The sequence below is a fragment of the Macrotis lagotis genome, chromosome 3 (genome assembly GCF_037893015.1).
Source record: "Macrotis lagotis isolate mMagLag1 chromosome 3, bilby.v1.9.chrom.fasta, whole genome shotgun sequence".
NCBI classification, from domain to species: domain Eukaryota; kingdom Metazoa; phylum Chordata; class Mammalia; order Peramelemorphia; family Peramelidae; genus Macrotis; species Macrotis lagotis.
The window spans coordinates 258,745,794-258,761,671 of record NC_133660.1 but is presented as its reverse complement, the minus strand read 5'-3'; the positions used below and the strand labels follow the sequence as shown (position 1 = coordinate 258,761,671).

The window sequence follows — 15,878 nt, the reverse complement described above, 5'->3', positions numbered from 1 at the left end:
GATGGTGAGGCAATGCAAGCATGTGAGGGAGAGAGGAAGAAAAGAGAGGAGAGGAGAAGAGGATGGAAGAGAGGAGGGGAGGGAGAGGAAAGGAGAAGAGCATGGTTAGAATCTTTAGGAAGAGCATCTGAACCAGAAGCCAGCGATGCCTCTGTGACCCTGGGCAAGTCACCTACCCCTCTCAGATTCAGTCAGTCAATAAACATTTATTATTTCTGTTATTATGCCACAAGCATTGCGCTAAGAACTGGAGATACCAAAATAACTACAACTATCAGGGAGCTTCTAATCTAATGAGGGAGGGAAAAAAGCATTCACCTCGAAACCAACAAGCAGGTTAAATTGGAAATAAGCAGCAAAGGGAAGACACTAGAATTAAGAGGGATTAGAAAGGCTTCTGGGTGGTATTTTAACTGAGACTCAAGGCAGCCAGGGAAGTCACTGAGGCAGGGAGAAGGAGGAGGGAGACATTCCTGGCTTGGAGGTTGGCCATTGAAAATCTTGTGGATCCAGAGTCACAGATTATGTGGGCTCAGGGGAAGGTGAAGAAGCATGGAAAGTGGGGGTAGGGGGTTATAAAGGCCTTTGGACCCCAGCAGATTTTTTATTTGCTCTTGGAAATGCTAGGGAGCCACTAGACTTTATTGAGTTAGGGAGTGATAGGGTGTTGCTGTTGTGTCTGACTCTGCGACTCCATTTGGAGTTTTCTTGGCAGAGATACTGGAGTGGTTTTGCCATTTTCTTCTCCAGTTCATTTTACTGATGAGGAAACTGAGGCAAACAGGGCTAAGTGACTTGCCCAAGGTCACATGGCTAGCAAGCATCTGAGGTCAATTTTGAACTCAGGTCTTGATGCAAAGCCTAGCAATCTTTGCACTGTGGCGCCACCTAGTGTTGGACTTGACTTTTAACCTCGGTTTCCTCTTCTATAAAATGGGGCTAATTATAGCATTTCCCTCTGAGGATTGTTCTGAGGATCAAATATATGATAAGAAAGGAAAAAGGCATTTATTAAGCACCTACTACATGCCAGTATTATGCTAAATACTTTGCAATGATCTCATTTGATCCTAACAACGATGGAAATTAGATCTTGCTATTATCCTTGTTTTACAGATAACTGGGATGAATAGTGACTTACCCAGGGTCACACAGCTGGTAAGTGTCTGAGGATGGATTTGAATCCAGTCTTTCATGACTCCAAGCTCAGCCACTGAACTGTCTAATGGCTACATGTTGTTGCTCAGTCATTCGGTCATGAGTCCATGGACCATTCTGTCCATATTCAGAGGATTATCTTGGCAGAGATACTGGAGGAGTTTGTCATTTCATTCTCCAGACCACTTATCAGATGAAGAAACTGAGGCAAAAAGATTTGAGTGACTTGCTCAGGGTCATGTAGCTCATTTTTTGTCTGAGGCTGGATTTGAACTCAGGTCTTCCTGTCTCCAGACCAGTTGCTCTATCCATTGAACCATCTAATAGTGCTTGGAGCATAAAAAATAATTCTTGTTAAATTGCATTGATGGGACAGTTTCTTATAAAGTTCAGTGAGAGCTCCTCTGAGCAAGGATAATTGTCATTGTTGTCATTGTTGTGTGGTGGTGGTGATGGTTTGTTGCAGTGTTGTGTGTTGTGTGTTGAGCGGTGGTTGATTGTTGATGATGTTATCCTGCTGGTGGTGGCGATGGTGTGATGGTGATGTGGTTTGTTGGGAGTGGTTGTTATTGGTTGTTGCTGATATTGGTGGTAGTATTAATGTTTGGTGGTAGTTTGTTGGGGGGTGCTTTGTTGTTGCAGCGTTGGTGTGCACTGATATTGTTTAGTAGTTGTTCTTATTGGTTGTTGCTGATGGTGGTGGTGGTAGTGGTGTTGTGTGGTAATGGTATTTGGTGGCAGCTGATTATTATAGATACTGGACGTTGTTTGGTGATTGTTGTGAAGTGGTGATAGTGGTTAGTGTTCAGTACTAGTTATTAGTTGTTCTTGGTTGTTTCTGGATGGTGATGATGATGATGATGATGATGATGATGATGATGATGGTGTTGTTGTGTCCTTGTAACATCAGTGCCTTGCCAGTGGTACACACTTAATAATTGCCAGTGGCACCTATTGACATGGGATGGAGCCTCCCCACCCTCCCAGAGGCCCTGAAGGTCAGGCCATCTGTGGTTTAGGGTCTAGTGGCCATGGCCTCCTCCCCTACCTGGGCCACGAGGATGCCGCACAAAAACAGGATAAAGGTAAACTTTCTTCAGGTGAGCCCCAGTGGCTCCCCCTCCAAGGAGCCGTGTCATACTGGTCAGACTGTATGTCACCGTCATCAAAGGGGCTGTGCGCTGAAACCTGAAAAACCAAACGGACCTGTCTGTAGGTGTTACTTATATCACAGAGCTGCAGGTGCCTCCAGCCCCACTGGCCGTTGCTGAGAGGAGCTGCTTTCCTCGGAGCCCTCCCTTGGGACCTAACTCAGCCCGCTCAGCAGCAGGATTATTAGCCTCTCTCCTCACGTAAGCACCATTTTCTTTTCTGCTCTGGATTTTCAGTGGGGGTCCAGCTTGGGGGGGGGCTTCATTAGACCAGCTTTGTCCATCTGTCACTGCTCCTTCCTGCTTGCCCCCTGAAGAGGCTGTCTCTGGTGGATGGCCTTGAGCTCTGATCCAATCAATCCTCCCAGGAGGCCCACCTGCCAGATGGGTGGTGGGTCCTGGGGCACCCAGGACAATTCGATTGAAGCAGAGGGAATCCCTCCCAAAGCTGAATTCCTTTCCAACTTTTCTTTCCTTTTTTCTATTTCTTTTGAACATAGAACACAATTTCCCTAGACCTTGGGCATTGGGCCAAAGGAAAAAAGGTCCCATTAAAAGAATGGGATACTCAAACCACCTCCCACTGCCCCATTTATTTGTCCTTAAAAGAGCCAGCTTGGCACAGGAGTTGGAGTAAGAAGGTCTACATTTGAATGCCAGATCTACTATTTACCACCTCTGTAACATCAGACAAGCCACTACCCCTCTCTGAGACACAGTAAAAAGACGGGGTTGGAGCAAATGACCTCTAAGTTTCCTCTATCATACTTCACACATCCCATCTCTCAAAAAAGGGCTTTTTTTGGGGGGGGTTTCCATGGATTATTTATAAAGATCCAGGCCATCAAAAATATATATACATTTTAAAAAAAAGTTTTCCTGCCTCCCCAACCCATTTCAGAGGAAAACATTACCAGATAGGTCCAGGTTTGGGTTTTTCCATGAACCCCAAGTATGGCAGACTCAATGAACTGTGTGGGGCTTCAAAATACCTGTTAGTTGGCCCTCTGCTGGCATATTGAGGATAGAACATCTAAGCCTGCCCCCTGGGATCCAAGCAAATTGCTATTTGAATTTTCAGTTGGGAGAGGAGAGCTCTGGAGCTGGACCCACCACTTGGGCTTGGATTCCAACTCTGATACTTATGACCTGTGGGTCTATGAGCAAATCTCATTTCCTTAATCTGAGTCCCTGGATTCCCAAGGGATTGGTGGACAGATTTAGGGGAGTGGTCTATGAACTTGGATAGGAAAAAAAAAATCACATCTTTATTTTAATATAATTGATTTCCTTTGTAATCTTACGCTTTATTTATGTATTTAAAAATTTCATTCAGAGAAGGTGTCTTTAGGCCTGACCATATGACCTCTACAGGAAATGACAGAGGAAAAGTTAGACACCCCTTTAAGAGGTGATTTCTGATTTCCCTTCCTGCTCGAAATCAATGATACTGTGGCACTATGAGGTGTAGAGGGAGGAACCCTCAAAGGCCATCAGATCCAATCCCTTCATTTTACAGATGAGGAAACTGAGGCCCAGATCCAATAAATGGCATATCCAAAGTCATAAAGGTAGCAAGCATCAGAGGTAGAATTTGAATCCAGGACTTTGGACCCTAGAGCCAGCCACTATGCTTTCTATTATACCTCACTGATTTTAAAGAGTAAAATTAAAGACTACATCTAGCCCCTTCATGTTACAGATGAAGCTGAAGCTATGGTTTTTCATTTTAATTATCAATACATTTAATTAGATTTAATTCATTAAATTACAAATAAATTTGATTAAATACATTTTAGTCTTATTAAACCAATTATTAAATTATGAATAGATTTAAGTAAAATTTTGTTTTATTATTAATATATTTAACTAATTTAATTTTAATTTTAGACATTTATTGATACCTTTTATTTATTTTTATACCCCTATATTGTCATACTAAACCTTCCTACATAGCAAAAAAAGAGGTTATGAAATATCATGTGGCAGCCCATATCACATTCTGCATCCAAAGTCTCCTCTTGATTGAGAAAAGAGGTATATGGTTTTCATCCTCTGCTCTCTATACCTAAGACTATTTGTTATAACTAATCTGCATTCAGCTGTCTTTTGGTGTTGCTTTCATTTACATTATTGAAGTCATTGTTTGCACTACTATATTTAGCCTTCATTGCTTCCTTCAAGTCTTCCCATGATTCTCTGGATTGCTCATAGTCCTCATTTCTCATGGTAGAATAATATTGCATTTTATTTCCATGTCACAGTTAATTCAATGTTCCTCTTCAATTGATGGACACTAACCTTGTTTTTTCCTCACGACAAAGAGCGCTGCTATTAATATGTTTTTTGTTTTTTGTATATATGGAACCTTTGTTTCTGCCATTGACCTTCTTGGCATATACACCCAGCCGGGGAATTGCTGGGCCAAAGAGTATGTTGTTGCCATTATTTCTTAGAATTTTCTAGAACAGGATGCTGTGTTCAAAACTTGGCCATGTGATCTGATCCTTTCTTGGCTTATTTACACATGACCTAATAATGCCCACATTTGATCAAACCCCTTCTTTCTTGGTCATTGCTGTATTCACTTTGGAGAAGCCACTCACCACCTACCCTGTAGACTAGATAAAGTCAGACTCCTTAGATGAGTAAGAATGAAAATGGGGTTTTTCTCTCTCTCTCTTTCTTTTTTTTTAATGGGATAATAGAGTTTAGTGACTTGCACAAGGTCATACAATTAGTTCGATTCAAATGTCTGAGACCAAATTTGAACTCGGGTCCTCCTTACTCCAGAGTCAGTGCTCTAGCCACTACACAGCCCAGCTACCCCACTGGTTTCATTTCTAACAAAAAGAAAACAAAACCACTTGTGAAAGCCTTCTCAGCTCTCCCAGGTTTCAGTGGTCCTTCCTTCTCCTATCACTTTTCTTTATACCAATTGTATGTCCCAGACTGAGAATTTTTTGCTGGTTCTGTGTCACAGACCTCTTAGGAAGGCTGGTGAAACCCACAGACTCCTCAGAAACATATCGCTAAATGCATAAAGTAAAATAAGGGGGATTATAAAGGAAAACAAAAATTAGTGCAAAGAATAATGCATTCTTTCCCCAATCCAAGTTAAAAGACCCGCTGACATCCATCCACGGACCTCATTAGGAGCCTGTGAGCCCGGGGCAGGAACCCCCTGTCCCACTGGAGTAGTTGAGAATAAGGATTAGATTTTGTCTTTGAACCCCCAGTGCTTGGATGGTGCCTTCAAAGTAGGCACTTGAGAAATGCTTATTAAGTTGAACCCCAAAATCATAGTTTTAAAAAAGAATAGTGAGGGATTCATTTAAGATGCCTTTCTTCTCTGTTTCTTGGAAGGGTACAACAGTCACAGGAGGCAGGACACTGGGGCAACAGGAGACAATATGACACTGAGAATGGAAACTGTGGCTCAGTGGGAAGATCACTTAAGTTTGGAGTGGGAGGTCCAGGGTTTGGATTCTAGTCCTGCCATCTCCTACCTGTATGACCCTGGGCAAGTCATTCACCTTCCTGGGCCTCAGTTTCCCCATCTGTAAAATGAGAGGCTTGGACTAACTGACCTCTAAGGTTCTTTCCAGCTCCAGATCCATGATCTTATGATCTTATAATCAGTTATTTAACCTGCATGCACTTCCGTTTCTTCATCTGTAAAATGACCAGGTTGACTTCTAAGGTTTTTTCCAGCTCCAGATCTATGATCCTATGATCTTATAATCATTCCTTAAGCTGCATGCACCTCAGTTTCCCCATCTGTAAAATGAGGAGGTTGGACTAGCTGACCTCTATGGTTCCTTCCAACTCCAGATCTATGATCCTATGACCTTGTAATCATTACTTAACAGCATGTGCCTCAGTTTCCCCATCTGTAAAATGAGGGGGTTGGACTAGCTGACCTCTAAGGTTCCTAAAATCCTCCTTTCTGGAAATTGGCACTGAGGGCATAGCTTTTACTCTTGCAGAACTTGCTGTCTCATAGTAAAAAGATGACACAATCTAACTCTTCTACCCAATATTACCTGATAAGTGCATTAGAGAGACACAAAGGGAAGGGTTCTGTGCGTTTGGCCAGTCACTGTTGCCCCAGAGGACAAAACCAGGACCGATGGATAGAAGTCGAAAAGACATTCATTTAAACCCATTGTCAAGGGTCACTGAGTAACAGAGCCGTCCTTAAGAGCTGCTTCAGAAGCTGGTGGGCAGCATTGTGGGTCTTCAAGCCAAAACAGAATAGTCACTCAGGTTTGTTACAGAGGGAGGGATTCTTGTTCAGGGATGAATTAAAGGAGGTGGCTTCAGAAATATGAGATTCTATGATATAAAAGACAGAAATCAGGGAAGGTTCTCAGAGGAGCAGTCATAGGATTCAAATTCAAATCCCAGGCTCTGTCAACTTCTACCTGTGTGACCATGGCCCCTGCCTAGGTCTCAGTTTCCTCACCTGTAAAATGAGGGGATTGGAGCAGATACCCTTTATTTTTCTTTATTTATTTAAGGCAATGGGATTACTATGACTTGCCCAAGGTCACACAGCTAGGCTGCATCCACTGCACCACCTAGTTGCCCCTGGATAGCATTTAGGATCCCTCAAATTCTAAATCTAGAGGAAGGGATTTTGTGATGACATAGAAGAAAGGCACTCCTAGAGGAGAGATCAATCTGAGTAAAAGCACTGAGAACAGCTGGCCCAGGACTTTAGATGGCCAATATTTTCCATGAGAAGAAGCCCATTTTTTTCTTTCTATTGTGCATTCTAGCATGTTCTGCCACTGTTCCCTGGGAATAGATGACATTTCTATAGCTTTTTAATGTTTATAAAAATCTTTTGCATAGATTACCTCATTTGATTCTTATAAAGACTTTGTAAAGATGGAAAGATGTGTGTGTGTGTGTGTGTGTGTGTGTGTGTGTGTATTTGGTGGACATGGACAGTGAGGGAATTAGTTTTGTCTGACTGTTTTTCTTTTTTTTTCTTTAATAGGGAGGTGAAAGTAAGGGAGAAAGAAAATAGAGATTTTTTCATTAAAAAATAAATAAATGCTTAATCAAATGAAATGCTATTTAAATATTCCCCAAATTATGCTAGTTCAGTTTTTATTCATCTATATACAGGAATTGTTTACATACATTTTTAAAAAATCACTTTGGGTTTTGTTTTTTTTTTTGGCAAGGCAAAGGCATCTCTGCCCAAGGTCACACAGCTAAGTAATTATTAAATGTCTGAGACTGGATTTGAAGTTGTCTCCTCCTGACTTCAGGGCCGGTGCTCTGTCCACTGCACCATCTAGTTGCTCCATTGTTTACATGCTTTTAAAAAAAGACCCTATGAAATGAGTATTATTATCTCCATATTACAGATTGGGAAATTGAGATGTGCCCGAGGTCACACAGCTAGTAAGCAACTGAGAAGGGATTCACACACAGGTCTTTTTGAAGACCCCACACCTTACCACCATTACCCCTACTCCATCCATTTTCCACATCATTAGCATCCTAGGGTTCCCTTTACCAATGCTACTTCTGGATGACTCGTGTACCAAAACCCAAGTAGATGTCATTTTGAGCACCTACCCAGGGTGAAGTTGATGATCTCTGATGGGGTCAGGAAATATTTCATCTCCAGCCAGGGCTTACTGGTTTGCTTGCTTCCTTCTCTTGGGTGTTCTCTCCCAAGATTCCCTCACCTGCCAAGACGATTGCAGTCTCAGACTTGTATGAAGGAGGAGTCAATGGGTCTAGACCATCTTCTAAAAGAAGCTTCTCCAGACTAATTGGACCTTCCCAAGGGTACCTGACAAGGAAGCAAGCAAACACCTCCAAAGGAACCCTGTAGAACCTTCTGGATCTGACCAGGTATCCTCACCTGGCCTCTGTTGCTGGACAGGAAAAGCCTTGGCTCTCTAATTAAAAGGGCTATGACAGGGGCGGCTAGGTGGCGTAGTGGATAAAGTACCGGCCTTGGAGTCAGGAGTACCTGGGTTCAAATCCGGTCTCAGACACTTAATAATTACCTAGCTATGTGGCCTTGGGCAAGCCACTTAGCCCCATTTGCCTTGCCAAAAAACCTAAAAAAAAAAAAAGGCTATGACAGGGAACATTGAGAAGCATGGTTGGACAATGTTGTATTTGGAGTCACGGAATATGGATTCTTGTTTTGCCACTTACATCCCATGTGACCTTGGACAGGATAATTAACTTCTCTGAACTTCAGTTTCCAGTTCTGCAGAATAATGGGGCTAGATCATATGACCTCCAAGGTTCCTTCCAACACTCAATCTAGGAGCAAGGGATCCCATGGTCAGAAGACCTCTAAAGTTCATTTTGGTTTCCAGAGACACTATGTGATCTGCCCCTACAATGGTCATTCCTGGCTCTTTCTTCCTTGTCAACAGGAATTGTACTTTTGTGTTCATTTCTGAGTTCCATTTTGGAAAGAGCATTGGAGATCATCCAGAGGAAGGCATACAAAATGGCAAAGGACACCAGCTTCCTTGCTGGTCCTCTCACACTCCATCTCCCATCTTCAGGCATTTTCACTGATTGTCCCCTATTCCTGGAACTCTCTCTACCTCATCTCCTTCTCCTGATTTCTCTGAATTCCCTCAGGCCTCAATTAAAGTCCTGTCTTCTACAAGAAGTCTTTTCCCATTCTCTTAACACTAGTGCCCCTTCTCTATTAATTATAGCCATTTTTTTCTGAATACAGCTAATTTGTAAGTGATTGTTTACACGTTATCTGCCCCATTAGATTGGGAGTTCCTTGAGTACAATGACTGCTTTTGGCTTTTTTTTTTTTTTTGTATTCCTCAAACTTAGCACAATGTCTATCAGGTAGTAGGGGCTTTTATAAATACTGGTTGACTTAGTGAGTGATGTCTTAGAAGGGTTAGAGCCTGGACTGGATTGCCTCTGAGGCCCCTTCCTACTCTAATGTTCTATAATTCAGTGATTCTAAGACTTCCCTATAGGATTATGATGCCTGTAGATGGAGCCCCTGTAGCGATACCCATAAGATCTGTTTGGTTAATTGATGTTCTTGGGAAGAGAAGAATATGAGTGCAGTTATATATGTTTCAGCCTATTCTCAGGGGGTTGGACTGAGCTGAAGATGGAGAAAGCCCCCGACTGTCTCACACACATACATACACACACACAAACACACGTGCACACACACAAACACATGCACACACATATACATGTGTGCACACACATGCATGCACACATACACACACATACACACACATACACACACACACACACACACACACCACACTACCACCATTAAGGGAATATGGAATTGGAATTATAGGTTTCTAATAATAGCTACTAGTTCCACTATGGACCAAAGGGAAAGGAGGGCATCTGATGTTCCATTGAGATTTTATTCTGTAATAATTAGGGCTCTGACTTTTAACCAGATTATTCATGTTCACTTCCCTGGGTTGTCAACAAAGGGAGAAGAATTATTTGAGATGGAGGAATAACTGGGAGGAGGGGAGTTACATAGAACATTAATACTGGAAGGAATCTTGGTTTCCTTCCTTAGATTACGAAGGGATTTAACTAGATTACTTTTTTGGATTTTTTTTCAAGGGGGGTTAAGTTATTTGCCCAAGGTTACACAGCAAAGTAATTATTAAATGACTGAGGCTGGATTTGAACTCAGGTCCTCCTGACTCCAGGGTCAGTGCTTTAGCAGCCCCTGGATTATTTTGAAGATCCCTCTTCCTCAGGCTCACAACCTAGGAGTCCTCCTAGACACCTTACTACTTCTCATCCCCTAAACCCAAGCTTTTGTCAAGGTAGCTTACCTTGAAACATCTCCCAAATATTCCTCCTTCCGTCCTCTGAAACTCTCACCATCTGCAGACCCTGATCATGCTACACCTGAACTATGGTATCAGCTACTCATAGGTCTGCCTGCCTCAAGTCTCTCCCCACCCCAATTCATCCTTCATTCAAGCATCAAAGTGATTTTCCAGATCTTGTTACCCTGTATCCTACTCAGTAAACTTCAGGGGCTCCCTATTATCTATCTATCTATCTATCTATCTATCTATCTATCTATCTATCTATCTATTTATTTATTTAGGTTTTTGCAAGGCAAATGAGATTAAGTGGCTTACCCAAGGCCTCACAGTTAGGTAATTATTAAGTGTCTGAGACCAGATTTGAACTCAGGTACTCCTGACTCCAAGGCCAGTGCTTTATCCACTGCTCCACCTAGCCGTTCAGGGGCTCCCTATTATCTCTTGGATCAAATATAAATTTCCCTGTGTTTCTTTTAAAGATGTTCACAACCTGGATCCTTTCTGTATTTCAAGTTTCTTTATACCCTGATTCTATAATTCTCTTGCTGTTCGTCCCACAATGTGGGATCATCTTCCAATTCCAGGAATTTTCATTGACTATCCTCCATTTGCTCCTTCCTCAATTCCATATCCTGGTTTCCTTCAAGTCTCAGCTAATATCCCACCTTCTTCAAGAAGCCAAGTCTTCCTTAAAAATAGTCTCTGAAATGATATCCAATTCAACCCATACATCTCATTCATACTTAACTATTTTCATATTGTCACCTCCCATGAATTGGTGAGTTCCTGGAAAACATTGTTTTTGCCTCTTTTTTGGTATCATCTGATCCTTAGTGCCATTTAATAAATGCTTTTTAACCTGACAGCACCCCTAGACAATTATTCAACACTCTAAATTGAAAGACAAGTTCCCACACTGATGGAATCAGAGATCTTAATTTCAAAAATAGTTTTCTGGGATGGGTCCTAAAATTCAGAAAAATTAATAAGCCAGAATTCTTAGTAGCTAATTGAAGTATTGTGATTTATATATTCCCATAGAGGAAAATTGCTGGTCAAATGAATGACAGAATATGATACAGTAGAAAGAATACTGATTTGATAGTCAAAAGATCTGAGTTCAAATCCAACCTCAAACAATTACTAAACATGTGATCCTGGGCAGGTCATTTTAATCTCTGTCTGCCTCAGTTTCCTCATCTGTAAAATGGACTGGAGAAGGAAATGGCAAACCATGTAGTATCTCTACCAAGAAAACCCCAAATGGGGTCACACAGAGATGACTGAAAATGACTGAACAATAATGGCACATAGTAGGGCCTGTTACCCCTTCCCTTTCTTTGTCCCCATATCATTATTATTATTATTATTACTACAAAAACTCATGCTAAGTGAATTTGATCCAAGAATCCTGCTCTGTTCTAAACTAAATAAAACAAATACATAGAGTTGGAAGAGATCTCTGAGGTCATCTAATCAAACCCTTACCTAAAACACAACACCCTTCTATATAATAAGGGACCCATGTATGACCCTGACTCCAATTATGCCTCTGACAGCTGAACTCTCAACTGAAATGAAGCACTCTTATAAAATGAAAGGCTTGGAATATATGACCCCACTAGTCTGGGGAACTCCCAATCTAAAATCTAGTGATTCCCCAACAAGGGGGTGTCTCGCTGCTAGCTCATCCTTCCATTTCTGCCTTTGTGGTAATGTCTCTGTTTCTAATTCTCTATTGCTTCAGTCCCTCCAGACCTTGGACCTAATGGCCCAGAGAGAGGAGAAATGTGTTTTCCCTAGAGCTCTTTCGTCATGTTTTTCTACAGTCTAGTGGAGGGGGACCTTGCTTCAGGCCCCTAGGCACTTTCCCCCATCTCAACCACCAGCCATGTGTAGAAAACCAAGTCTCATGGGAAAGTCTCAGGCCAACCTTAGCCGGTCCATTCTCCTCTTTGCAATGATCTGCAGACAGAGATTCATGACCACGATAACATTCTGGGTGCATTAACCCTTTCACTGCTCCACATAATTTTGGTTGTATCTGGTTAAAATATCAGAATGCAAAAAGGGTTTGGTCTTCATATGAGCATCATCCTCACCCCAGAGGTATTATTAGTCTTCCCTAAACACTCTCACTCCTCAGAGTCAGAGTATTTCCACCTTAGGGGACTAGCCTTGGATTAGGTAAGAACTGGGTTCAAGCCCCACCTCGAACATAGCCTAGCTATACAACCTCTATGTTGTCCCCATATGATTAGTTCTTTAAGACTCTGAGTTATCAGTGGAAGGAGAAACCATATCAAAGGAAACCCGTGTTGATAGAAGCACAGATCTAGCCCTTCAAAAATGAAAAGACCATTTCAAGTTTATTGAGTCACTTGTTCAGCATGTCTTGGTGATAATGAAGGTCATGGTATGTCTCCAAAGGATATCATCTGGATAAACACATGACCCCATGACATAGGCAGCTGGATGATCCAGTGGTTAGAACCTTGGAGACCTTGAGTCAGGAAGATCTGAGACTAACCTCAGGCATTTACTGTGTGACCTTGGGCAAATCTCTGAACCTCTCTCTGCCTCAACTTCCTCAACTATAAAATGGAGGAAATAATAGGTTCTACCTCTCATGATTGAGGTGAAGATAAAATGAGGTAATATTTGTAAACCTAAAAGCATTATGTAAATTAAGTTATTACTATTACTAAATAGTCAACAGGTCTGAGAGAAGTATTTGCCTAATTTTTTTTTTGCCCTTTTCTGGTCATGAAGTTATTTGTCTCTAGGGCTACTGAGTTATGGCCTTTTGTCCTGAGTTTGGGGCATAGGGTAGTTATTAGTTATGGATGAAAGACGGTAAGGGTGGTATATATGAATGAGAATGTGTAGGTAAGCATTTATGGAATCACTACTCTTAATGGCTCCTCATCTGTCAAAACTTCAAGAACTGGGGCAACTAGGTGGAGCAGTGGATAGAGCACCAGCCCTGGAGTCAGGAGGACCTGAGTTCAAATCCAGCCTCAGACACTTAATAATTACCTAGCTGTGTGGCCTTGGGCAAGTCATTTAACCCCATTGCCTTGCAAAAAAAAAAAAACCTTCAGGAATTTCTGATCCCTTCCCATGGGGATCCTTTTCACCAATCTGGATGGAAACCCTTCTAAGTCTTGGTAGATGGTCAGTTTATTGGTCTTTATTAAGTATTTTCTAAGAGCCAAACAAAGATACAAAGAAAGGCAAAAACACTACCCCTTTCACTAAACGAACTTGGATTCATTTCAAGGAGACAAAAATACAAATAACCATAGATATAAAAGAAAAATAAAGTGTGAATGGGAGGGGGGGGTCATGTTTTTTTTTATATTTTTCCGTCCCAGATTCTTCCCCTCCAACTTCCTCTCCCATCCATTGAGAAAGTAAGAAATATGATATCCATTATAGCTATGAAGTCATGCAAAACATATTTTCACATTAGCTATGTTGCAAAAAGTAAAAGAAATAAAGCAGAAAATATATGCCAAAGGTAATATTAGAAGGAAGATTCTGGGGAGGGGAAGGGCTGGGGAGAGTATTGGATAGGAGAATTGATCTGGCTGAAATATCTATCATCAATATCCATTCATCCTGTAGTCAACCAGCTGATAACATTCTCCAAATATGACAAGCTTTCAGTGAAGATCCATTAGATAGAGTCTATAGTCAAGGCTTTTCCAGCTTGGTAGGACCTCTCAGTGTTTAGCACAAAATGAGCATTTAAAAATTCTTGTTCATATGACATCTTTGATTGTCCACTGATTAGGGAATGGCTAAATTTCTATAGGACATAAATATGATGGAATAATATCATATAGTAAAAAATGGAAGGAAGAAGTTGCCCTGGGGCAGGGAAGAAAGCTGGCCTCAGAGTCAGGAAGACCTGGGTTCAAGTCTCATCTCTAACATTTTCTAACATATATTTTGTTGATGTTTTTGTTGTTGTAAGTTTTGTTCAACTGTGTCTGACTCTCCATGACTCCAGTTGGGATTTTCTTGACAAAGATACTGGAATGGTTTGCCATTTCCTTCTCCAAATCATTTTTACAAATGAGTAAACTCCATGATCCCAGTTGGGGTTTTCTTGGCAAAGATAAAAGAGTGATTTGCCATTTCCTTCTTTAATTCATTTGACACATGAGGAAACTAAGGTAAATAGTGCAGAGTGCCTCTTCATGACACCATTTTGAGGTTTTCTTGGCCAAAGATATTGGAATGGTTTGCCATTTCCTTCTCCAGTCTATTTTACCAATGAGAAACTGAGGCAAACAGAGATTGAGAGACTTGCCCAGGGTTACACAGCTGGTAAGTGTCTGAGGTTGAAACCTCAGGTCTTCCTGACTGAATCATCTAGAGACTTTATGATCTTGGGTAAATGATTTAATCTCTCAGTACTTCCAGGCTAGTTTCTAAGGCTTGGACTTGCAGAACGGGTGCCCAGATGCATTGGCAGAGGGAGTTCCTGGTGCAGAGCTCCCTACACCAATAAAATTACAGGTCTGGTTTGGAAAAAAAAAGATGTATAGGAGTAATTCAGAGAAATATGGGAAGATTTGCAAAAGGGGGGAGGGGAGGCATACACAATAATGACAGCAATATAAATGAGAAAAAAAATCACTAGAAGGAAGTTGATCTCTGAGTAATTGAAAAACCACTAATGGCTCCAGAGAAAATATAATGAAACAAAGACTATCTAGTTCCACTCTGCAAGGAGGTGGAGAACTTAAGAGGGCAGAATGTCACTAAGGCTATCAGGTGAAGTCAATTGTATGAGTGTTTTAATTTAACTATTTTTCTCTGTTGCAAGGAAAGTTGCTGCTTCAAGATCTCAGGAGGGAAAGATGAATATTTCCAGAAATGACAGTAATATAAAAATAAAGGGAATTGATAATACTTATTTATTAAATTTTTATTTTAATTAATTTTCATTATTTTTATTTGTTTGGTTATTTATTTATTCTTTTTAAAAGAAAGAAAAAAGCAAAGAATGTCCAAGGTCACTTTTACACCACAGCCCATCTCTAATTAAAGCCTCCCTCTTCCTCCAAGACCCAACTAGTGTATTGACTCCTCTTCCTGAATTTCCCCTCAGATGAGAGCATTCTCTTTTTCCTTACATTTCTTATAACACCTTCATGGATCTCCCTTCTCATTTATCTAGTTCTTTGTTTCATCATCATTTGTGCATATGTCTTAGGATCACAAATTTTAGGTTGGAAAGAACCTTAGAGGCTGAGTCTAATCCCTTCCCATTTTACAGATGAGGAAACTGAGACCCAGGGTCATAGATACCTGAAATAAGATTTGAACCCAGCATCTCCTGACTCTAAGATCAGTGTCCCATATGACTTACCATGCTGCCTCTCTATTAGATTGTGAATATTTTAAGAATAAGGTCTGTATTGTACATATACTTGTATTCCCTGCCTTTGGTATATTTCTTTATACATAGTAGACACCTAATGTTTGTTGCTGAGTATCTTATTCCTCATTTTCTCCTGTTGAAAAAACCCATCTTCCTTGGAGTCCTCTTTCAACCCCCAGCTGGGCTCTTAATCCCTGATGTAATTCTTTCTACCTCTCTTGTGCCCTTCTATTTTATATTGGAATTATTTAGATAGTGGAATGTAAGGTTCTTGGGGATAGAATGGTACATTATTCATTTCTATATTTCCCAAAAGTACTCTGCACACAGTAT

At 41.0% G+C, this 15,878-nt stretch overlaps 1 protein-coding gene across 2 annotated transcripts in view; it reads left to right on the top strand.

Annotated features, from left to right (window-relative positions):
* Positions 1-2,370: 2,370 nt before the first annotated feature.
* The window catches only part of ELF5 (E74 like ETS transcription factor 5), a 51,982-nt gene continuing 38,474 nt past the window's right edge, over positions 2,371-15,878 (top strand). For both annotated transcript variants that reach the window (XM_074230460.1, XM_074230459.1), the window contains exon 1: positions 2,371-2,510. The gene's annotated coding sequence lies outside the window, so the exon portion shown is untranslated. The remainder of the gene's footprint in view (positions 2,511-15,878) is intronic.